This window comes from Haematobia irritans, chromosome 5 (assembly GCF_050003625.1).
Source record: "Haematobia irritans isolate KBUSLIRL chromosome 5, ASM5000362v1, whole genome shotgun sequence".
NCBI lineage: Eukaryota > Metazoa > Arthropoda > Insecta > Diptera > Muscidae > Haematobia > Haematobia irritans.
Genome location: NC_134401.1, coordinates 146,873,571 through 146,899,703, shown reverse-complemented (window position 1 = coordinate 146,899,703; position 26,133 = coordinate 146,873,571). Strand labels below are relative to the sequence as shown.

Below are 26,133 nucleotides of genomic sequence, written 5' to 3'. Positions count from 1 at the left end.
TAAAATTTTGTCAAAATTTTCTATGGAAATAAAATTTTAGCGAAATTTTCTATAGAAATAAAATATTGGCAAAATTCTTTATAGAAATAAAATTTCGGCAAATTTTTCTATTGGAATAAAATTGTGGCAAAAATTTCTGTAGAAATAACAATTTTGGCAATTTTCTATAGAAATAAAATTTGGGGAAAATTTTGTATGGATATAAAGGTTTGGCAAAATTTTTTATAGAAATAAAATTTTGGCAAAATTCTCTATAGAAATACAATTTTGGCAAAATCTTCTATCGAAATAAAATTTTGGCAAAATTTTCTATAGAAATAAAATTTTGGCGAAATTTTCTATAGAAATAAAATTTAGGCAAAATTTTCTATAAAAATGAAATTTTGGCAAAATTCTCTTTAGAAATAAAACTTATATCGAAATAAAATTTTGTCAACTTTTTTTATAGAAATAAAATTTATATCGAAATAAAATTTTACCAAAAGTTTGGCAAAATTCTCTTTAGAAACAAAACTTATATTGAAATAAAATTTTGTCAACTTTTTTTTATAGAAATAAAATTTATATCGAAATAAAATTTTGCCAAAATTTTCTATAGACAGTAGAATTCCATTCGCTTTACGAAGTAGCGTTGCCATTTCAGATACGATTATCCATCCATCTGTCTTAAATGTGGTGCTATTACAAGCCTAATGTGTCATCTTTGGAATTCATATCTCGTTTTGCTTACAATTTTCATTGATAAAATTTCTGCAATGAGTTTTGGTTAAGTGGAATTCGTGCAGCTAATTTTTAAACCAAGAAATTAGAAAGGCCTTTGCAGAGGCCTTGAAATCGTCATTCCTTTGATCATCACAAGACAATCGAATAGTGGCCAAATGAAACCAAAACAAAGTGGTTTCTGTGCTAACCACCATCTTACTTTCATACATATCAACCTATACCACCACCATCATCATCAACATTATCATCATCACCATTAGCTTGAGAATTTCTGTGAGAATGCGAGTGATGATGATGACGATGATGGAGGTAATAAGAAATTGTGACACCAAAACAACTAATAAGGAAGGTTAACCACACACCAATCATCGTTGTCTTTTGACATCGTCACTTGTTACCAATAAATTTCAAATTTTCTTAACATTTTCCAAACCAAACCGACAGAAGAGATTCGTCATCAAAAGCTGACGATAGTTGAGATTTGGGATTAGAGCTTCCAAATAATTGCCACTGTTTCATCATCGTGAAATAGATGAACAAGTAATGCTAAAAAAAAAAACCGGTTGATCTTTGCGTTTTTAGTATCCCCCCCCCCATCCATGGGATGAGGAGCTCCCACCTTATTTACATAAAATTATTTATCGTTTTTTTATTTGCAGCGATATTTACAAGAGCATGTATAAGCATCTGTGTAGCCTGCCAAGATATACGCCCACAGGGCTTTAAGGTGTTTTTTTTTACTCGGGTTATGGTATTTTTTTGAGGGGATCACTATAATTTTTTTTTTTGTTGAATGGTGGCATTGTAAGCTGCCAATGGAATTTAATTATGAAATTGGCCTCATAAAAATTATTAAAAAAAAAATTTATTAAATTTAATTAAGGGATTTGGTTAGTTGGCTTATAATCTAAACATCCTTTAAATTTTACTTTAAACCCTAGATAAGTAATTCACATGAAGTTTTTCTAAATTTTTGAAAATAGCTCATAATATTTGGAAATGATCCCGATATCCGCTAATTGTTAATATCCTCTTGGGTTGCTGCAATCTCAAAATTTTGTCAAAATTTTATTTCTATAGAAAATTTTGTCAAAATTTTATTTCTATAGAAAATGTTGTCAAAATTTTATTACTATAAAATATTTTGTTAAAATTTTATTTCTATAGAAAATTTTATTTCTATATGACATTTTTTGAAAATTTTATTTTTAAAGAAAATTTTGTTAAAATTTTATTTCTATAGAAAATTTTGTCAAAATTTTATTTCTATAGAAAATGTTGTCAATTTAATTTTCAATTTATTTCTATTTAAATTCTTTTTTCAAATTTCATTTCTATAGAAATTTTTTTCAAAATTTGATTTCTATAAAAAAATGTTTGCAAAATTTTCTTTCAATAGAATATTTTTGCAAAATATTATTTCTGCAGAAAATTTTGTAAAAATTGTATTTCTGCAGAAAATTTTGTAAAAATTTTATTTCTATAGAAAATTTTGTCAAAATTTTATTTCTATAAAAAATTTTTGGAAAATTTTATTTCAATAGAATTCTTTTGCAAAATATTATTTCTGCAGAAAATTTGGTAAAAATTGTATTTCTGCAGGAAATTTTGTAAAAATTTTATTTCTATAGAAAATTTTGTCAAAATTTTATTTCTATAGAAAATTTTGTCAAAATTTTATTACTATAGAAAATTTTGTTAAAATTTTATTTCTATAGAAAATTGTATTTCTATAGGACATTTTTTCAAAATTTTATTTCTATAGAAAATTTTGTTCAAATTTTATTTCTATAGAAAATTTTGTCAAAACTTTATTTCTATAGAAAATTTTGTGAAAATTTTATTTCTATAGTATATTTTATAAAAATTTTATTTCTATAGGACATTTTTTCAAAATTTTATTTTTATAGAAAATTTTGTTAAAATTTTATTTCTATAGAAAATTTTGTCAAAATTTTATTTCTATTTAAATTCTTTTTTCAAATTTGATTTCTATAGAAAATTTTTTCAAAATTTGATTTCTATAAAAATTTTTTGCAAAATTTTATTTCAATAGAATATTTTTGCAAAATATTATTTCTGCAGAAAATTTTGTAAGAATTGTATTTCTGCAGAAAATTTTGTAAAAATTTTATTTCTATAGAAAATGTTATCAAAATTTTATTTCTATAGTATATTTTATAAAAATTTTATTTCTATAGAAAATTTTTGCAAAATTTTATTTCTATAGAAAATTTTGTTAAAATTTTATTTCTATAGTATATTTTATAAACATTTTATTTCTATAGAAAATTGTTGCAAAATTTTATTTCTATAGAAAATTTTGTCAAAATTTTATTACTATAGAAAATTTTATTTCTATAGAAAATTTTATATCTATAGGACATTTTTTCAAAATTTTATTTTTATAGAAAATTTTGTTAAAATTTTATTTCTATAGAAAATTTTGTCAAAATTGTATTTCTACAGAAAATGTTGTCAAAATGTTATTTCTATTTAAATTCTTTTTCCAAATTTGATTTCTATAGAACATTTTTTCAAAATTTGTATTTCTGTAGAAAATTTTGTCAAAATTTTATATCTATAGAAAATTTTTTCAAAATTTTATTACTATAGAAAATTTTATTTTATTTCTATAGTATATTTTATAAAAATTGTATTTCTATAGAAAATTTTTGCAAAATTTTATTTCTATAGAAAATTTTTGCAAAATTTTATTTCTACAGAAAATTTTGTCAAAATTTCATTTCTATACAAAATTTTCTCGAAATTTTATTTATATATAAATTTTTTTTCGAAATTTTATTTATATATAAAATTTTTTTCGAAATTTTATTTATATATAAACTTTTGTCAAAATTTTATTTCTATACAAAATTTTGTCAAAATTTTATTACTATAGAAAATTTTGTCAACATTTTATTTCTATAGTCTATTTTTTTGTCAAAATTTTATATCTATAGAAAATTTTTTCAAAATTTTATTACAATAGAAAATTTTGTCAAAATTTTATTTTTTTAGCATATTTTATAAGAATTTTATTTCTAAAGTAAATTTTGGCAAATTTTATTTCTATAGAAAATTTTGTCAAAATTTTATTACTATAGAAAATTTTGTTAAAATTTTATTTCTATAGGACATTTTTTCAAAATTTTATTTTTATAGAAAATTTTGTAAAAATTTTATTTCTATAGAACATATTGTCAAAATTTGATATCTATAAAAAATTTTTGCAAAATTTTATTTCAATAGAATATTTTTGCAAAATATTATTTCTGCAGAAAATTTCGTAAAAATTGTATTTCTGTAGAAAATTTTGTAAAAATTCCATTTCTATAGAAAATTGTGTCAAAATTTTATTACTATAGAACATTTTGTCAACATTTTATTTCTATAGTTTATTTTATAAAAAATGTATTTCTATAGAAAATTTTGTCAAAATTTTCGTTGGACGTTTGCACTTATGGCGTTGGACGTTTGCACTTATGGCATTACAAAGAGTGAGGTGGCACTAAAAAAGTGCCGAATATCACAAAACAGCACTTCGCCGGGAATGGGCCAAAATGTCGCAGATTTTGTGCATTGTGTGCTGGTTTTGTTGGCCGTATTGAAGACCTGCGCAGACCTGGGCATGGTCGCAAACCATAAACATACCAACAGAACTTAGAAACACCGCACTCAGCATGCGTTAATGGCTTAAAAAGGAGGTCCCTCGCTTCATTACTACCGCACAATGGCCACCAAAATCTCTGTATTTATATCACTGTTGTCACAGTTGGTAGAATTCTACAATAAATGGTAGATTTTTTACTCTCTGCTTTTGTAGAATTTTTGATGTTTTGGTAGATTTTGCAAAATATACCTTTCCAACAAAGATATTTTCTCTTCAAATAAAATTTTGATAAAATTTCTTTGGAAATAAAATTTTGACAAAATTAAAAAAAAAGTTTTTTGACAAAATTTTCTATAAAAATAAAATTATGACAACATTTTCTGTAGAAAATAAATTTCTTATAGAAACATTTCTAGAAATTTCTTATAGAAATTTTTCTATAATAATAAATAAATTGCCGAAATTTTCTATAAAGTCAATATATTGTCTTAAAATTTTGGTAGATTATTTTTGCCTCAACCGTGATCTTAATCCTTTGGACTTTCACGCCTGGTACATTTTAGAGAGTAAAAAAATGTCGATCATCTTAAGCCGGCGCTTCGCCAGTAAAGAGCCAAAATATCGTAGAGTCTACTTCGTGCAGCGTGTGATGGCTTTGTTGGCCCTTGGAAGGCCATAATTCGGGCCAAAGGACAGTGGTACCAGTATTTTCCTGGTTCGTGTCCCCCTGCGACGCTTTCCCCAAAGTCCCCAATTTAAACCAAAAGTGCTCACAAAAATCTCCAATACATTTTTGAAAAGTCTTCTGAAAAAATCCGTAATAATTTAAAAATTAAAAAAAAAATATATATAAAATTTTTGTAAAATTCCAAACTCTGACACACACTTTAAAAATTGTTTTCTTAAGTTAAAAAACACTTTAAATCTAAGGTGGAAAATGCCGATTAATCTAAAAATTCAATATCTCAGTTAATTTGAATATACATATATTCTTTATAACAATGTTTTTCTTTACTTTGAAGAAATTTGCCCTACTTTAAAGACGTATGATTTTAACGGAGGGACGCAAATTTCAAAGATTCCACCATACTCTATTAATTAAATTATGTGTATTAAGAGGGCATTAGTTAAAAGAGGTTCCTTTTAATTAAGAAATAAGTTAGATTTCAATGATATACCTATGTCCTTAAAGTTGGCCTTCAAATGCTTCCCTTATTGAAGATAGCTGGAGGCATTTTTAAAGCATAAATCATTAATCTCCACTAGAACTTTCATTTTCATGGTAGTGAATGTAAAAAAAACGCTTCTGCGTATGCCTGTATTTCCAAGGAACAAAACAAGCAAAGCAAACAATTGACCAAGGTCATGAAATATTCTTTTAGGAGCCTTGGTCTCCTTGGTAACTTTGAAGCTGCAAGAAAGAAAGTTCCCAATGGCAGTGTTTTTTTATTTGAGCTACCAAGAACCATCGTAAGACCAGTCAAAGCTATTGGAAATGTTTCCCAACAGCACAAAATACAAATATCCAAAAAAGCCCTCGCCGTGTGTATTGCCCCATAGCCCTCAACAAATGTGGCTAAATCTCTGGTGTATACATCCCACACCAAACATATTTTTGTTAGAACCATTTGGTTGGGCTGCTGCAATACAGTAGCCAAACAGGAGAGAAATAGCAGCAGATACCAGAAAAAATCAAAAAAAAATTTTTTTTGTTCACACACACACAAAGTGAAACAGAAAACTCAAAACCTACAAACATTTAATCCAATACGACAGTCTGGCAAGGCAGTGTGTCAGTTTGTTAGTTGGTCGCACCGTCACTCAATCAGTCAGTCAGTCTTCAGTTAGTTTCACACACACACAGCCATGTGAGAAACGAAAATGTAAAAGAACATCAAATCAAACCAACCCAACAAACCATCCAACCGAACCGAATCAAACTCAAAAACCGAAAAAGGCAACAACAACAACTACAAAAAAGGCATAAACACCAAAAAAAAAAAAAAAAACAAGAACGATTGCATTTATCCCCCCTCAGAAATGTAAGTAAGGTAGGCAACAAGGTAAGCTGTCGGGAAGTAGGTTGTTGCTGGTGGGCAAAAGGGGTTCTTAGATGGGTGATGAGAGGGAAACGCGATTAGCAAATGGTGTTGAGGGACAACAAGATGAGGGAAAAAAAGACTAAAGTAGCATATGAAATATCTGGTGTATTTCCATGACACTTCCCTCTACCACCACCACCATCATCATACTACTCAATAGAAGCTAGGCAATGCAACCAGCATGAAAACGTTCGTTCTATTAGATTTCTCAATGGATTTTTGTTATTCATAATGTTGTTGTTGCAAGTGCAGATTTCTCGCCTCTAAGGTAGTCATCACTCGTTATTATTATTGTTGTTGTTGTTATTATTGTTTTTACCTATTTGCACAACACCACAACGAGACATTCATGCAGGCGCAGCAGCAGCAGCTGCTGCAGCTTGCACAACTCCCTCTCGTATACAAATGGCAATGCATCGGCAAATGCAAGTTTGTTTCATTGCAAGAGTATAGGTTTGCATTCTTACACCATTGTTCCTCTCGCTCTCTACCCTTGGTAATATTTCTCATATAATCAACAAATACGAAATTAAGAGACAATATCTAAGACAATATTTGTTCTTGAGGTGAGAAGGTAGTTTGTTGGTAGGTGGGATAATGATGGGTTTCTTAGATTATGGGGGCGTTGAAGTGTGGTAATATGGTGAAATTTTTAGAATATACAGGTTCTCATAGTTACTATTTCTCCTCACCCCCCTCCCCCACTAATTGTATGGAAATTGAGTTGAATTGAGGACTTTGTGGAATTTTTAAGTCACCAAAGTAATCAATCCCTTAAAATGGCACATCATAGGTATATTTATAGGGATGTACTAAAATGAAATTAGATTTTATTTTTTTAAATTTTGGTAATTGTGTTAAAAAAAATTTAAATTAATAAAAAAACTAGATTTATTATGAAATTTTTATCTTAAAGATAAGTTCAAAATTTATATTTGAAAAGCATGCAAATAAAGAGTCAAATTTAATTTGGCAACGGACTGAATAGACTAAGTGAGTAAGTCTGCTATATGATAAAAAGTCACAAAAGCAAGAGAACGGAACAAGCAAAATCAATACGGTAATATCCAGTGTATTCTGCAAAGTCTCTTGTAGAGTTCTGACTAAGTTTTGTTCTTATTTGCCCAATTTTTTTGCTGTCTTTAAGTGTGTTTTACTAAAAGCGTCCCGTTTTAGAGTAGACCTCCTAAAGGCGGGATTGGGCATCAGAGGGTTAATCGGACTGCCACTTTAATCTTTAACCTAACCAGAAATATTGCTATGACTTTGAAATTTTGTCGCGGTTCAATTTAGCCTACAAAATCTAACCAAAATTTGGAAAAATTGTGATTTTATTTTAAGCACAATCGCCTTTCTAACTCGATCCATTTGATCCAGTGATGCTCTCTTTCAACTTATTTCAAAAGATCTTTTTCTCGATGCCTTTAAATTAGGCTTCCGTTTTCACCAATGACCCTCTCGTTCTGGGACCCACCATGGTGAATTGTCTCATGGGTTCATTCCCAGTTTCGACCAAATGCCAAAACGTTTTGTCAAGGGTGGATTATCCCTTCTCACTAATTATGGTGATATTTCTGAGCTTTTCAATGTGGAACGCCATTCGGAATCGTCTATAAAAAGGAGGTCCCTTACCTTTTGTGTCAAAAGTGTGACTTTTTTATGTTCGGAAACTAAAGAAGTTCGGAAGAATAATGTGGACAAGGCAGAATTTGGTAGCAGGATATATAAGCCTATGCATTTTTTCTCCAATTTTTTGTAATCGGACATTGCCTTTTGATGGCTAGTAAGACATTCTTCTTCTTCTTCTTCATTCTTGGAGAACATTCGCGAACAGTTACAACAGCTCGTGTGCTGTATGCGATGGTACAGAATCCAGTTGGCATGTCAATGATCTTCGGCCGAATTTTGGTCTATTCAGGGCTTCAATACTGTCATCTGACATTTTCCCTTTAATATTCGGCATTCGTTTTCATCCCAAGATCGATGAATACTAGCAGAAAGTGACTATTGGCCATTATGGCGGCCACGGTTGCCACAGTTGGTAGAATTCTAACAAAAATGGTAGATTTGTTTTTACTGTTTGGTATATTGGTAGAATTTTTGACGTTTTGGTTGATCTTGCAAAATGTTCCTCTTCATAAATTTTCTATAGAAATAAAATGTTGACAAAATTTTCTATAGAAATAAAATGTTAAAATTTTTGTAGAAATTGTAAAATTTTTTGTAGAAATAAAATGTTGACAAAATTTTCTAAAGATATAAAAATTTTGGCAAAAAAATCTAAAGATATAAAATTTCGACAAAATTTTCTATAGAAATAAAATTTTGACAAAATGTTCTAAAGTAATAAAAATTTTGACAAAAAATGTCTAGAGAAATAAAATGTTAACAAAATTTTCTATAGAAATAAAATTTTGACAAAATTTTCTAAAGAAATAAAATTCTGAAAAAATTTTCTATAGAAATAAAATTTTGAAAAAATTTTCTATAGAAATAAAATTTTGAAAAAATTTTCTATAGAAATAAAATTTTGACAAAATTTTCTATAGAAATAACATTTTCGCAAAATTCTCTATAGATATAAAATTTTGACCAAATGTTCTAAAGTTATAAATTTTTTGACAAAAAATGTATATAGAAATAAAATTTTGACAATATCTTCTATACAAATAAAATTCTTGAAAAATTTTCTATAGAAATAAAATTTTGACAAAATTTTCTATAGAAATAAAATTCTGAAAAAAATTTCCATAGAAATAAAATTCTGACAAAGTTTTCTATAGAAATAAAATTCTCACAAAATTTTCTATAGCAATAAAATTTTGACAAAATTTTCTATAGAAATAAAATTTTGACAAAATTTTCTATAGAAATAAAATTTTGACAAAATTTTCTATAGAAATAAAATTCTCACAATATGTTCTATAGAAATAACATTTTCGCACAATTTTCTTAGAAATAAAATTTTCGCAAAATTTTCTATAGATATAAAATTTTGACAAAATGTTCTAAAGTTATAAAAATTTTAGAAAAAAATGTCTATAGAAATAAAATGTTGACAAAATTTTCTATAGAAATAAAATTCTGAAAAAATTTCAACAAAATTTTCTATAGAAATGAAATTTTGACAAAATTTTCTATAGAAATAAAATTTTGACAAAATTTTCTCTAGAAATAAAATTTTGACAAAATTTTCTATACAAATAAAATTTTGACAACATTTTCAAATTTTTAAAAAATTTTCTATAGAAATAAAATGTTGACAAAATTTTCTATAGAAATAAAATTTTAAAAAAAATTTTCTATAGAAATAAAATTTTGACAAAATTTTCTATAGAAATAAAATTCTCACAAAATTTTCTTAGAAATAAAATTTTCTTAGAAATAAAATTTTCGCAAAATTTTCTATAGATATAAAATTTTGACAAAATGTTCTAAAGTTATAAAAATTTGGGCAAAAAATGTCTATGGAAATAAAATGTTGACAAAATTTTCTATAGAAATAAAATTCTGAAAAAATTTCCTATAGAAATAAAATTTTGACAAAATTTTCTATAGAAATAAAATTTTGACAAAATTTTCTATAGAAATAAAATTTTGACAAAATTTTCTATAGAAATAAAATTTTGACAAAATGTTCTATTGAAATAACATTTTGACAAAATTTTCTATAGAAATAAAATTATGAAAAAATTTTTTATAGAAATAAAATTTTGACAAAATGTTCTATAGAAATAAAATGTTGACAAAATTTTCTATAGAAATAAAATTTTGACAATATTTTCTATAGAAATAAAATTTTGACAAAATATTCTATAGAAATAAAATTTTGACAAAATTTTCTATAGAAATAAAATTTTGAAAAAAAATTCTATCGAAATAAAATTCTGACAAAATTTTCTATAGAAATAAAATTTTGACAAAATTTTCTATAGAAATAACATTTTCGCACAATTTTCTTAGAAATAAAATTTTCGCAAAATTTTCTTAGAAATAAAATATAGAAATAAAATTTTTAAAAAAATTTTCTATAGATATAAAATTTTGACAAAATGTTCTAAAGTTATAAAAATTTTGGCAAAAAATGTCTATAGAAATAAAATGTTGACAAAATTTTCTATAGAAATAAAATTTTGACAAAATTTTCTATAGAAGTAAAATTTTGACAAAATTTTCTATAGAAATAAAATTTTGAAAAAAATGTTCTATAGAAATAAAATTCTGACAAAATTTTCTATAGAAATAAAATTCTCACAAAATTTTCTATATAAATAACATTTTCGCTCAATTTCCTTAGAAATAAAATTTTCGCAAAATTTTCTATAGATATAACATTTTGACAAAATGTTCTAAAGTTATAAAAATTTCGGCAAAAAATGTCTATAGAAATAAAATTTTGACAAAATTTTCTATAGATATAAAATTTTGACAAAATGTTCTAAAGTAATAAAAATTTTGACCAAAAATGTCTATAAAAATAAAATGTTGACAAAATTTTCTATAGAAATAAAATTCTGACAACATTTTCTATAGAAATAAAATGTTGACAAAATTTTCTATAGAAATAAAATGCTGACAAAATTCTCTAAAATTCTCACAAAATTTTCTATAGAAATAACATTTTCGCAAAATTTTCTATAGAAATAAAATTAAGATTTTTGGGTTTGGTAGTTTTTTTGGTAAAATTTTCTACAAATTTTGGTAGATTTTTTGGACCGGGTGGCAATTGTAATGGCCCCATCATTACCATCGGCAGCGCTTGAGTTCTGTTGGCCAATCGAATGTGTCAATTTTCAGATTACCTCCTTGGCAAGTAAAACCGATCATTGTTCACAAATTGTTTAATTTGGAATGGCTCCCCATTGGAGAAAATCGAATTCGATAACTGGCCAATTTTTTGCAAAAAAAATCAACTCTTTGGCTCTTTCCAGCCTAACTTTTTTGTGCATCGGTGAGCTCTGGCACCTTTTTGGAACATCAATATCTTTAGTCCAAGCCCATTTTTATGTGTGTTCAGTTCACAAGCAAGATTTCTAGCACTGCCGCGTGGATTTCGATCAATTTTGAACATAATTTGTGGTGTTGTTTTTCGTCCACCTTGTGAACGCGATGAAAAACTGCCAGAATCACGGTGACGAGCAATGATACGTGAACCGAAAAATGTATTCATATTTAAATGCTCGAAGGCTCTATCGATAGCCACTTGTCGTTTTCCAGCCAATTATAAAGCAGTCACAATACCACATTTGAATTCCTTTACGAGAAACTCTATTTCTGAATACAATAAATCAAAATATTTTTGTAAACTTGTAAACAATAAAATTAACTGTCATTGGAACAAATCAGCTCTCAGCAGTCAGACAAACGGTTTAGAAATGATACCAAGCTGAAATTGCTTGCAATACATATTAGCCACCCTGTACAGCATACAAACAATCCGTAATACCGAACTACTGAAATATATTTTTTATATAATTTTAAATATAGAATATTCTACCTGCTTTGTTGTCTCTTTAAAATCCATTGTTAATGAGACGTATGAGCAATATTATGATATGTCCATTAATAATAATACGCCATATGGTCTGATCTTGAAAATCGCTATAACTTTTACGAGGCGTATGAGTGCTGTTGCACACAATGATACTATTATAATAATCATACGTATGGGTAAACCCTAAAGAAAATATTTTAATAAACAAAAATATGTGGTACAAAAAAAAGCATTTGTATGAGCTATACAGAAGATCACTGCAAATTTTGCCAAGTTTGAGTTTTGGAAATTAAAGTTTCGTTGATTCACAATAATATTTAATTGTGAATAACAAGAACATGGAATAATGTATTATATTGACATAATTAGATATGAACATCCATGAATTAGAAAAAATCTAATATTCATTGCTAATTGAGCATTTTATGCAAAAAAATAATATAATTTAATTGCCTACTGTCTCATGATTTATTTTACTAAAAAAAATCATAATCAACATAAGAGGGTGAGAAACTAGTTAGTTTTAGCTAAGAAATTTAATTTAGAAGAATTTGGATTATTTTTCGTATTTTTCCCATATATACCTCGCATTCCTCCAAAAACCCGCTTTGAGCCACTGTACCTCAACACCTGTGAGATCAATAATAATTGGTAATAAATAAACCCGATTATGACGTAGTCTATACCAATTACTTACTGCATCCATTACACTACCTGTTTAGTTCATTTAAATAATATCATTTATTTTAATCGCCATCATCGATTTCTTAACATTTCGCAAGAATTTTTCCTTAGGGAAATTCCTAAATGCAAACTCTATTGACCATATGGGCTTTTAATATAATCAAAGAAGAAGAACAAGAACTAATATTACAACAAACATTTCGTTGATTTCGTTTTCAAAAATTTATATCGCCGTGCTTCTGATGTAGCATTGTTGTTGTTGCTGGTGTAAATGTTGCAATCAATGCCGTCGTTGGACGTAGTAGTAGTCCCAATAGCAAAGAGTAAAAGCGTTGGCGGGAGATTGAGAGAACAGAAAAACCAAAACATTCACATACCCATTGACACACACACACACACTCGTCATATCATCATACTCACATTGAGAACAACGAATTAAGGCCTCTGTCAACGTTTTTTGTGCCAAACGTTAACAGAGACGTTAATGTTAAACAGAGAACAGAGCAAGCTTACTAAATACGAGCCCACTCCAAAACCTGTTGACCTAATTTCACTACGTCCGCTGTTTTCGTTCGACGTTAACGTCGTCATCATCACGATGACAGAGTATATGTATGGTTGCTTTTGGTCGTCCATTGATTTGCTTGTGCATAATGTTGGGATCTATGTGTGGTTATTGTTATTTTTGTCTTCAATGAGAGTGTAGCATATGCATATATGTATGTTGGGTTGTGTGTTTTTATTTTCAAAACTAATGTGACGATGACGATGATGATGTTTATGATAATGGTAATATATATTATTGCTCTGCAATCCACCAAAACGTCAATGTTTGACTGGGGTGGTGAATTTTTAGAATTATCTCCGAAATTTTGTTGTCGGTTATCGTATTCTAAGAAAAGAGAATGCAAAAATGAAGCCCAAGAGAACACCATAGAACAGTGATATCGGCACAGAAAAAAAGTAAACTGTTTCATGGGAAAAGTGAAAATTATAGAAATAAAATTAGACAAAATTTTCTAAAGAAATAAAACTGTGACATAACTTTCTTAATTTTTTTTTGACATAACTTTCTTTAGAAATAAATCTTTGACAAACTTGTCAAAAAAAAAAAAAAAATTACTATAGAAATACAATTTTGACAAAATTTTCTATAAAATTCAAATTTTGACAAAATTTTCTATAAAATTCAAATTTTGACAAAATTTTCTATAAAATTCAAATTTTGACAAAATTTTCTATAGAAATAAAGTTTTTCTATAGAAATAAAATTTTGACAAAATTTTCTATAGAAATAAATTTTTCATAAAATTTTCTGTAGAAATAATTTTTTTATATAGAAATAAAATTTTGACAATTTTTTTTATATAGAAATAAAATTTTGACAAAATTTTCTATAGAAATAAAATTTTGACAAAATTTTCTAAAGAACTAAAAATGTTGGCAAACATTTCTATAGAATTAAAATTGGGACAAAATTTGTTATAGAATTAAAATTTGAACAACATTTTCTATAGAAATAAAATTTTGGAAAAAGTTTCTATAGAAATAAAATGTTGGCAAAATTTCCTATAGAAGTAAAATTTTGACAAAATTTCCTATAGAAATAAAATTTTGATAAAAATTTCTATAGAAACAAACTTTTCGAAAAATTTTCTATAGAAATAACATTTTAACAAAAATTTCTATAGAAATAAAATTTTGACAAAATTTTCTATAGAAATAAAATTTTGACAAAATTTTTTATAGAAATAAAATTTTGACAATTTTTTTATATAGAAATAAAATTTTGACAATTTTTTTTATATATAAATAAAATTTTGACAAAATTTTCTATAGGTATAAAATTTTGACAAAATTTTCTAAAGAACTAAAAATGTTGACAAACATTTCTATAGAATTAAAATTGGGACAAAATTTGTTATAGAATTAAAATTTGAACAACATTTTCTATAGAAATAAAATTTTGGAAAAAGTTTCTATAGAAATAAAATTTTGGCAAAATTTCCTATAGAAGTAAAATTTTGACAAAATTTCCTATAGAAATAAAACTGTGATAAAAATTTCTATAGAAACAAACTTTTCGAAAAATTTTCTATAGAAATAAAATTTTGACAAAATTTTCTATGGAATTAAAATTTTGATAAAAGCCTCTATAGAAATAACATTTTGACAAAAATTTCTATAGAAATAAAATTTTGACAAAATTTTATAGAAATAAAATTTTGAAAATTTTTTTTTATAGAAATAAAATTTTGACAATATTTTGTATAAAAATAAAATTTTGACAAAAATTTCTATAGGTATAAAATTTTGACAAAATTTTCTAAAGAAATAAAAATGTTGACAAACACTTCTATAGAATTAGAATTGGGACAAAATTTGTTATAGAATTAAAATTTGGACAACATTTTCTATAGAAATAAAATTTTGGAAAAAGTTTCTATAGAAATAAAATTTTGACAAAAATTCCTATAGAAATAAAATGTGTGTAGAAATAAACTTTTCGAAAAATTTTCTATAGAAAAAAATTTTGACAAAATTTTCTATAGAATTTAAATTTTGATAAAATTCTCTATAGACATAAAGTTTTGGCAAAACTTTCTATAGAAATTAAATTTTAACAACATTTTCTAAAGAAATAAAAATTGTGACAAACATTTCTATAGAATTATAATTCGGCCAAAATTTTCTATAGAAATAAAATTTTCGAAAAAGTTTCTATAGAAGTAAAATTTTGACAAAATTTTTTATAGAAATAAAATTTTTGCAACATTTTCTATTTGGCGTTTTTCGATTTGGCGAAAAACGTGAAAGCAAGGTCGCGTTAGGAGCGTTAGGTGGTTCTCAAAATCTCCTAATTCTCTTCTTGCACCGCTTTTCTGACTTTTTGAAGTATGTAATTTTTGAATTATATCTCGTTTGAGTCTTACATAGATTATACTTAAGAATTTTCCATTTTGTACTTCTTCCACGATTTGAGATCCCAAAAACCTTTGGGGGTCATTTTTGGCCTTATACCAAATTTCATCGAAATCGGAAACGATTTCTTTAGCAATTTCTCAACAATTTTCTTTCATCTAAAAGTTGCCAATTTTAACGATTTTCTACACTCCCAAACCACTGTGCAATTCACATAGAGCAAAACCCAAACCTACCACACTTTATTATTTTTAGCCAGTTCAAACAGAAGCAAACACAACACTAAAGCAAAAACAACAACAACAACAAAAAAAAGAAAACTACCAACCAACCAGCCAGCCAGCAAGCAAGCAAATCAGCCAGCCAGGCGCAAGCAGGCTGACAACGGCAAACACAGCCGTCATGGCCATCGGCATTCCAGAGTCCCACCAGAGTCGGTTACACTTCCAAACGTCAAACAACTGAAGCTCGCTCGCTTCAGCTTCTTTGTAAACATACACACATTCATACAAGATTACATTACAAATACCATAATAAAGTAAAACGCTCAATAATTATTTTTTCCGTGGGTCAAAATAATCCAATAGTAATAATTTTTTTTTTCAAGTGGTATGGGATTATAAAGTGGTAACCCCCTTACAAAAAAAAAATCCCCATAAAAAAATTCTGGGAAAATCGGTTGAGAGAGAGTTTTAAGATATATGGATAAATGTGTTAAAACAAAAATTAAAGAATTTTTATAAAAATATTTAATTTTAAATAAAATATTTAAAAATTTTAAATTAAATAAATTTAAGGAATTTACGAGGAAATTCTTTGAAAATCTAAAGCATGTGTGTGTTTGTGTGATGGTCTTTAAATGAAATTTGTCCCAAATTTGAAATTCAAAATAAAAACAAAAATAGTGGAAAGTGTTTTTTTGTTTTTTGCGAATCTATCTTCCTCTAATGAAAATGAGGACATTGCTTGGCAAAAGAAAATAGAAAATACATTACAAGAATGTGTGTGAAAAAAAAATATCAAAAAAAATAAATAACAAAAAATATCGCATTTAGAATGCTAATAGAAAAAAAGAACTGCAATTGCATACGATTCGATTACGTTAAGGAGGAGATTGTCATCGTTTGACTTTTCGGTTCTTGAGTAAAGTATTTGTGTTTATATGCCGCTGTGAGCTACATGTGTATGGGTGTATTTTTGTATTTCAAAATTTAGTTTTTTTTGTAGCTGGTTCCTTCCTATCTTCACAAATGTTCTGTGTTATTGTTGTTTGGTTTGGACCTAACCTACCACATTTTCGATTCTAACCTAATACAAACACCTCTGCCCCCACCATCAACCGCCAGCCCGCCCCCTCAACTAATTTACAAACCCCCGACGACCATCATTCACTCACTTTATTACTCGTTTGTTGTTGTTATTTAATTCTCATACAATCCCACCGCAAGTATGAACGAAATGAGAACAAATCCAAAAGCAGAAATACAAAAAAAAAAACTAAAAATGAAAACAACAAAAAAATGACAGCAAAAATATTTGATGAAGAGAAAAATTAGGTCAACAAAACAAAACCCCCCCAATACACCTGAATCATACGTCTCTTTTTCCATGCTCTTTTCTTAAGGAATTAAAAACATGCTCTTTTTTTTTTGAAAGACCCAACTATGAATTACCCACACATCACACCCTCCCCTCTCTTCCCTATAAATGAAATTAACAAGACCATACCTAACAAACATGTACATTGTACCTTGTGATGATATATGTATTTATATACATATATGTGTGCGTGAATGTGCATTACAGTGACTTACGCATATGGGGAGAGAGAGAGTAAATGTGAGAGATTCTTTACCTACAAAATCATAATCGTAATGAAAACCAAAAAAAGAGCAAGCAAACAGCTAAACAGCCCAAGCTATGGGGAAATTGAGAAAAAGAGCACATGTGTTGTGTGTTGAACTTAAAGCTTGGGAGTCCCTTGCCTCCCCCACATCATACAATAAAAAAAACGAATGCCATCGTCATCATCTCCAACAACGCTTTGTTTTTATTTCGTTTCTAGTACATGGGATTGTTATTGCACTTGATGTAAACAATAATAGCAGAGCAGAAAACTAACACATGCACACACACACACTGAGTAAAAATAACAACTGCAAGTGCATTTTTCCTATGCCCATATCAGGGATGGAAACTACAATTTTTAAGAAAGTACCAAAATGGTATCTTTTTGAGCGAAAAAGTACTTTTCAGTAAATTTCAACAAAAAATTAATTGGAAGATTATTGTCTAGAGCTCCTTTAGACTAAATTTTGTTTGTCAACTCCTCAATTTTAAATATTCTTCTTTTCCTTACAAAGACTACCGTAGTATTATAATCGAGGTTGCTACAGTTGGTAGTTTTTGACACAATTTTCTATAGAATAAAATTTTGAATAAATTTTCTATGGAATAAAATTTTCATACAATTTTCTATAGAATAAAATTTTGTAAAAGACAATAGTAAAAAAGTTCGTTAAAGACTTTCTCAAAATATTAAAATATTTTGTCAAAACTATTGTACCATAAGTCTGATATCGGCTCAAAACTGTATACACAAAAGGTACTAAATCATTCTCGGTACTACGGTACTGACCAAGGTGAAAAAGTATTGAAAAAAGTACTATAGTACTGCATTTTCCATCCCTGGCCCATATAATGCATATGTGATGACTGATTGTTGTTGTTGTTGTTGATGTTCTATATATGCTACTCTTTGATGCTTTGTAATAACAGAGAGTGAGTGTTTAGATGTTCATGTGTAATGCCTGAATATGTAGGTATGTATGTATATTGGGAGTGTAAATTTTGTGTGAGGGATGACTGTATGAAACTTTAGGGTATTTCTTTATTTGCATTGCTTTTGCTTTTGCTTCAATGCAAAAAAAAGCATATGCACTTGTATGCAGTTTCTTATGAATGCAAAGGGAACAAGTTCATATATCACATTTATCCTCTTTGAATGCATTTGCATTTTTAAATATAGTTTGAAGATATATACATATGTGTGGATAAAAAAAAATGAGTGTGATAAATATTACATATAGTGTAAGGTAGAGCTAGCCAGCAGCAAGTGGAAATATCAAAGTTTATTTTTGTTTTTTTATAAATGTGGAATTGTCATACACTGCGATTATTTCTAAGAATCTCAAGATCATTGGGAAATATGGTGCTGATGAGAGAATTAGAGAGATTGAAGATATGTTTTTGGGGTGAAAATGTTTATGGAAGCCAGGTGTGGTGAATATGTCTTTGATAGCAAGAAAGGAATGTGCATCTAGTTACGACTAGCAATTGAAAGCATAAAAAAATCTTATAGTGATTTGAATAGATTTTAATAATAATTTATCGAAATTCTCTACCAAAAGTTGGTGGCTTGACTTTTATATCCTTATACCAAAAATCATATTTCTGAAATTTCTCTCGATGAAGGTTAGGTTAAAGTGGCAGCCCGATTTATTGTTAAGCTCACTTAGATTATTCAGTCCATTGTGCTAAATACGATGAAGAGAAATCAAATAGAATTTGATTAATTTTTGGATTTCTTGTTACAAAAGGTAGAATGCTCATTTCTGACATTAAATTTTTTTTTTCAAAAAACACTCAAATCTACTTTTAATATTCCTAGCAAAAAAAAATTGGAAAAATATTCTAAAGCTACAACTCTAAAAGGACTTCCAATAATATTGTGTTAACTACACAGGACTCTTCTTTTTTCATATTTTTAAGGGTAATTTAAACTTTTTTCTTTGAAAAAAGTTAAAAATAGTGTAAGAATTAATAAAATGGTACAAATTTTTTAAATTACCTCAAAAAATTGTTAAATCCATTCTAGAAAAATTGCGAATTTTTTTACAAATATTTGATGTCAAACGTTTCAGACTTTAAATGCATTAGAAATCAAAAAATTATAAACATTTTTTATTTGGTAAAATATCACAAAATTTTTCAATTCACATTCAAAACAATGAATTCGGATGACATCTTAAGAAATTTCATTGCAACGGCTTTTGAAATGGTGGACATCCGTCCTATGACAAGCCCATGTTAAATTAATCGCTTTTGCACCACCTTTTCATTACTTTTTTGGCGAGGATTTTTTTTGCTGGATTTTATTTTTTAATATAAATTTTATAATCATACAATTTAAGGAAAATTGTATTTTTTACACATTTTACTTTTAAATCATTGCCAGCCATTATCACATTATCGAGTAAAGTCATTACATATATCCTATCTTTAAATCTGGAAATATTTTTATAAATATGTATATATAGAAATGTTCATGTCGTTCACATTCCCATTACAGATTTTGTGGTAAATTACAATGTGGTTTCATTTTATACACATGGATGTCTATAATGACTAATAACTTTTGTGTTTCACTCAAATGTAGTTTATTAAAGCTGTGCTTTAAATAGGTGTTTTTATAAAACATAAGGAAATTTAATAAAATTTTATGTTTAGGGAGGTTGATTTTTTTATTACATATAAATTTAGAAACCCTTATAATAAATTTGCTACCTCTTCTATTGTTCATTGGCTTATTTTAGAAATATCACTGATTTTGCAATTGGCAACTCTGTTTCCTGTGTGTTCTACTTTGAATATATTGCTCTTTGTTTGGTTTGTCACACTTACTCCCTCTCTTCTTGTTTTGATTTATATTCACCACACGTTTGTTTGTATTGTTTGGTTAATCTCTCACTGCCAAATATTCATATTGGCAGCTTCAAAGAGATCTAATTGTTTGTTTCAAATGCATTGCTGCATATATGCTAGAGTGCTTCTCTGTGTGTGTGTGTGGGTGTGTGGCAAAGTGTTTTTTGGATTTTCTCTTACATCCGTAATGTACTCGACGGCCGTCAATGAACAAACAATACTGCCACCATCACTAAGAGCAGCAACAGTAACAACAACAACATAAATATAGAATATTAGCGAATAAAGCGTTTAAGTTTGGCCAAATTAACCAAACATACACACACACACACAAACAAAGGCAAACAAAACACTCCGTTGACTTAAGTAACTTGCTCTCATTTTTCATGGCATTTTTTTGGGCTTTTCTTTTGGATTTTCCCTACTAATACCTGTGAGGCAAAAAAAATGAAAAAACGACACTAAAACCATAAACTTCGCTAATACAGTTTTATCGTTTAACCGACTTATTGACAAATTCTCATGCCCATGGTAGACTGAGAGATATTTTCTGTTGAACGAGATAGGTGGTCCAAATTTTTGTTGTGTATCAGGGTGGCTCGTAATTGGTGGAATTGAAAGAGAATATTTCAATTATGTGGTGTTTTTAGCCATTTTTGTGATCTGATTCAGATCATTAGGTGGTCAATTACATTTTGATAGGGTGATTTCGTGTATTTTTAACCCAATTGTATTAAATTTGTATATTGTAGTCGAGAGAGAAAGGTATTTACATATTTGATACATTTTTGAAGGTTAAGACGGCTCATTTATCATTCCCCAATTCCATTTTTGTCACAATGATATGTGAACTCTCTATTAAATTTTGATAGGGTGAATTCGTGTATTTTTAACCCAATTGTATGGAATTTTTATATTGTAGTCGTGAGAGAAAGGTATTTACATATTTGATACATTTTTGAAGGTTAAGACGGCTCATGTATTATTCCCCGATTCCATTTTTGTCACAATGATATGTGAACTCGCCATTATAGCCGAATTCAGTGTTAGGCACAACTGAAAAAGAGGTTTACTTATTTCGATTCCAGACGAAAGTGCAGGACTGACTATAACGGAATGCGTGAAATAATTCAGTACTTATACAAAGCGTGATGATTAGAATCGTCCTGGATGCTGGACATGCGGGAATTAAGGAAAACTTTAACGCAACTAAATTGACGATGCAAGCGAGGCGAGTGGGAAATGAAAAACGTGCATAGTGGACACATGGGCTTTGGTGAACTATGTGGAACTGTACAACGGTATAGGAAAGTGCAGGACTGACTATATCGGAATGCGTGAATTAATTCAGTACTTATACGAAGCGTGATAGCTTAAGGGCGAATAAAGTTCGATGGTTAGAATCGTCCTGGATACTGGACATGCGGAAATTAAGGAAAACTTTAACGCAACTAAATTGACGATGCAAACGAGGCGAGTGGGAAATGAAAAACGTCCATAGTGGACACATGGTCTTTGGTGAACTATGGGGAACTGTACAACGGTGTGAAAGATGTCTTGCACTGGTCTAAGTAAGACGTCTTATAATGGTCGAAGTAAGCCAAAAATATCGGGCTGCCACTATACCTAACCTAAGGCTACTATGGCCTGAATCAAACAAAAAAGACTAGAAACTGCAAACTAAAAGAAGGATTTGGATCCATGTCCAAAAACCTAGAGTTGAGGGTACAACTGTGACGAATAGGCGACGAGGAAGATGATGTATGTGGAGGGTATTGTGAAGGTAAAGTGACTTTGCCTGACACCGAGTTGGCAGCATTTCTAAAAGATGGCACAAAAAGTGTCATTTGCAATAAATGGTGGCATACTAATTGTAAAAGAGTTTTGCACACATTTCTTATAAAGAAACATTTCAGATTTTTTTTCTATAAATTGAAAAAGACGCATTTTATTCAAATTAGATTTAAACAAATCTAACAATCATTTCATCTCGATTTCGTCGAAAATCAATCCATGCAAAATAACCGTCTATGGGAGAAACCGATTTACCCATAACAGATAATTTTCTGGGAATATTTTCAGGCGTCATAATTGCCCGCTTGAAATACCGCCAGCATTACTGAGTGGCGGTAAACCATTACTGAAAATCTTTTTGCTGCTCAGTCAAAACTGGCTGGCATTGAAGCCACGACCCATTGTATTTAAGACACGCATTGTAACCATTGCACCACGGTGGCAAATTTGCCACTCCGAACGGCGTTTCTCAATACAAAGAATTTTTTTTTCTCAGAAATGTCATGAACGGCGTTTCACATTACATAGAATCTTTGATAAACTCAGAAATGTCACCAGCACTACTGAGTGGCGGTAAACCATTACTGAAAAGCTTTTTGGTGCTCGGTCGAAACTGGGACTGAACCCACGACCCATTGTATTCAAGCACTCATTTTAACCACTGCACCACCGTGGCAAATTTACCACTCCGAACGGCGTTTCACAATACAAAGTAGTTTTGATTAACTCAAAAATGTCGCCAACAGTGTTGCCAGCATTGGGAATTTTCCCCCAAAATAGGGATATTTGTTCGTGGATGGGGTTGAAAAATTTTACTGGGGGACTTGGGAAAATTTATATAAATTTAGGAATTTTTGTTGGGATTTTTTCAAAATGCGTTCAGTATAATAAATCAGGTGTGTAATAGTGATTTTCATGAAATTCTGCTATATTATTAAAAAATACTTGAGTGCAAATGAAGCATTTGGACTACAGGATTTTATTTTGGGGAGTCAAGTGCTTATTTATAATTTTAATAATCTCGGTTAAGACATTGTGAAATCATTTCCTCAGGACTCGGGCCTAAATGTTGCCCTCTCATCAGTGTTCATCACTGATTTGGACAATATATCCCATAAATATAGAAATGATGAATATGGTTCACCTTCAATTTTATTGAGTATTTAGAAATAAAATTTCGTCCATAAATACATTGTGAACGAACTCGCATTTTAATTTTTAGAACATTTGGAAGACAATCACTGGTCCCCTGGTGTTGTGTTTCGAAATCTTGATCTTATTGGAGCTTGCAATCAAATTTTAAATGCGGTATTCTACCACAGAGCCTATTTCTTTATTTGTCGCTTTTTTTCATAAAAACTTGTCAAAAATGTATTGGGGATTTTTGGAGACGAAAGCGTCTTAATTTGGGGAGAAGAGCCAGAAAAATACTGGCAACACTGGTCACCAGCATTACTGTGTGGCGGCAAGTCATTACAGAAATGCTGAGATTGAACCTACGACCCATTTTGTATGCAATGGGGTACGCATGCTAACGATAGCACCGCGATGGCTTCCTAAGGTTTCCCATAATTCAATATTCGTAAACACCTGTTTCTCCAACCGATATTCGCTATGATTGTGTTTACACGCTTTTCATATTATGTTATTAATCCGTTAAAATATTTTATACCTCAATCTTTGGTAATACCTCAAATGTTGGTGTGCCACCCTATGTTCCAAGGCTTTTACGAGTTGAGTAAGGCAAGTGTAGTTTCGCAATAAGATAACAACAACAACATAAAGCGATGACGGCAATAGCAGAACAGAAACATAAATCGGCAACCGAGGCAGAGGCACCATGAAATCATCGTGGCGTAACGTTAACGCACTGTCGGTCGGTTCGTTGATCTAAACAACCAACCAAGCAACCCATTCATGCATCCCTCTGCCAGTCTTTGGTTGGATTCAAGTCTGTCCATTTCCATTTTCATTAATTGATGTTGCTGGTGTAATTCCCTCAATTTGTCTGTTGTTGTTGTGTGTTATGTTTGTTGCTGTCAATGTATGCTATGGCATTGATATGTAAAGAAGAGAGGGACCCAAAGAGAGAAAGAGCCCGAATGTAAGGTGAATAGCAAAAAAGTGCTTAAGAGAGAGAGAGAGAGTGAGGAAGTGGAAAAAGGGGGAAATTGGAAATTCCTGTTCCACTTTCTATGTTTGGGGAGCAATGAAAACACAAAGAAAGCAGGCTAGGCTGTGTATGTTTGACTGACTGACCGGCTTGTTGGCTGGCTGGCAATCACACACGACTAAGTATGTCATACCGTGGAAAGTGGTTTACTTTTTCCCTCATACTCTTGGTATTTTTGTTTTGGCGGCCTCCGGTTTGCCGCGATGTGTGTTTCAATTTCTTTTTTCCCCACTAGGTCGTCATCGGCATTTTTGTGTGACGTCGTTTGGGAGCATTTGCCGAGCATTTACAATTTCGTATCACACAACGCAGCACATGTTGTGTTGTTCGTATAGGGTTGCTTATTTTTTTAGTTGGTGTAGATCATGATGGTGTTGTTTGAAGGTTGGGGGAATGTATTTTTGTATGCGATTACGGGACTATGAGTGTGGAATGATATTTGCTGATGGATATTGTTTGTTGATGGCACTACATAGTAGGCCTCCCCTTATATGGCACCCCTTTTTATTTTCGCATATTGCTCCATAGCGTTTTTTTTTTCTTGGTTTCCGTTTGCTTTGTTCTTTTGGATTTCTCAAGTTTATTTTTAGACAAAATGGTGGGATGCTATGTAACGTTGTCGATTGACCAACTAATCTCATTGGAATTTCCCCCCAACTACTACCACAAGCATCCCATTTCTTAGGGAATATCGTCCACATAATTGTGGATGTAAAAAGTTCGTTCTTATTATGCCTCACTGATTAGGGGTTCCATAATGTGATAGTTTTAATATCCCCTAGAATCTATGGAATTTTCTTGAGTTATATGAGGCATGGAATGGAATGGTTGTTACAGTTCTATTGTTAGACATCTTCTAAAAGTGATATCGTAGAGAGAGAAGGGGTGAATTGCTTTGAAAATAAACTTAAATAAATCTGCCATTGATGTTCAACGTAAGTGCTGCAAAAACGGAAGTTTTCGCACATCGATACTTTCCCGTCTTCAGATTTGTCACACATCAACAAAATCTTGCGGGTGACAGGGGAAGCATTAGGAATATCGTTAAATATTCCTGTGATTGTCCTATCGAGCGATAGGCATAACCTTGTGTGTTTCACCGATACAGCTAAAGTATCCTCATGCATGCTGTTCAGACCTTGTTTGCCGAATTTCTCGCTATGGCCAAAGAGCGATAGTGGTTTGAGACACCCCGTCGCATTTCTTAAGCTTCTAAGACATCTGAATGTTATTCTCCGTACTTCCATTGTTCATTTAGCCATACCATAAAGGTTGCGGGAAACATCTCTAGGGCCTAGCTTATGAGAAAGAAAACATTCGACAATTTCGACAGAGCTTGAAGTCCGGGGATAGATGGTCGTAAAATAGGCCGGAAAGGACACCTCCCTAGGCTTTCGGTTAAGGTGTAATGCAGGTTAGGTAGAAGTTGAATTATATGCTCCGGGGAACTCTCATTTCAAGTTTGACACTGTTCCAAAGAGACTCGGTACAAATACTACCTTCAGTATCTCTAGTATTGGCGAGAGACAAGATCTCAAATGGCGAGAGGACCATACCATTAAGGTTGCAGGAAATATCTCTAGGGCCTAGCTTATGAGAAAGAAAACATTCGACAATTTCGACAGAGCTTGAAGTCCGGCGATAGATGGTCGTAAAATAGGCCGGAAAGGACACCTCCCTAGGCTTTCGGTTAAGGTGTAATGCAGGTTAGGTAGAAGTTGAATTGTATGCTCCCGGGAACTGTCATTTCAAGTTTGACACTGTTCCAAAGAGACTCGGTACAAATACTACCTTCAGTATCTCTAGTATTGGCGAGAGACAAGATCTCAAATGGCGAGAGGACCTCCTCTCTCTAAATGTACTCATATTCTTACTTAAATGTACTGATATCCTTACTTAGCTGGAGAGCGGAAGTAGGGTAAGT

At 29.9% G+C, this 26,133-nt stretch overlaps 1 protein-coding gene across 5 annotated transcripts in view; it reads left to right on the top strand.

Moving 5' to 3' along the window:
* Positions 1 to 26,133, top strand: part of LOC142240362 (uncharacterized) — an 84,604-nt gene that overhangs the window by 10,825 nt on the left and 47,646 nt on the right. Inside the window, exon 1 of one of the 5 annotated variants that reach the window (XM_075312068.1) lies at positions 15,918 to 16,124. The exons of 2 other annotated variants lie outside the window; for them this stretch is intronic. The gene's annotated coding sequence lies outside the window, so the exon portion shown is untranslated. Of the gene's footprint in view, positions 1 to 15,917; positions 16,166 to 26,133 lie in introns of those variants that run through there. 2 more of the 5 variants (XM_075312071.1, XM_075312070.1) reach the window with 2 other exon arrangements.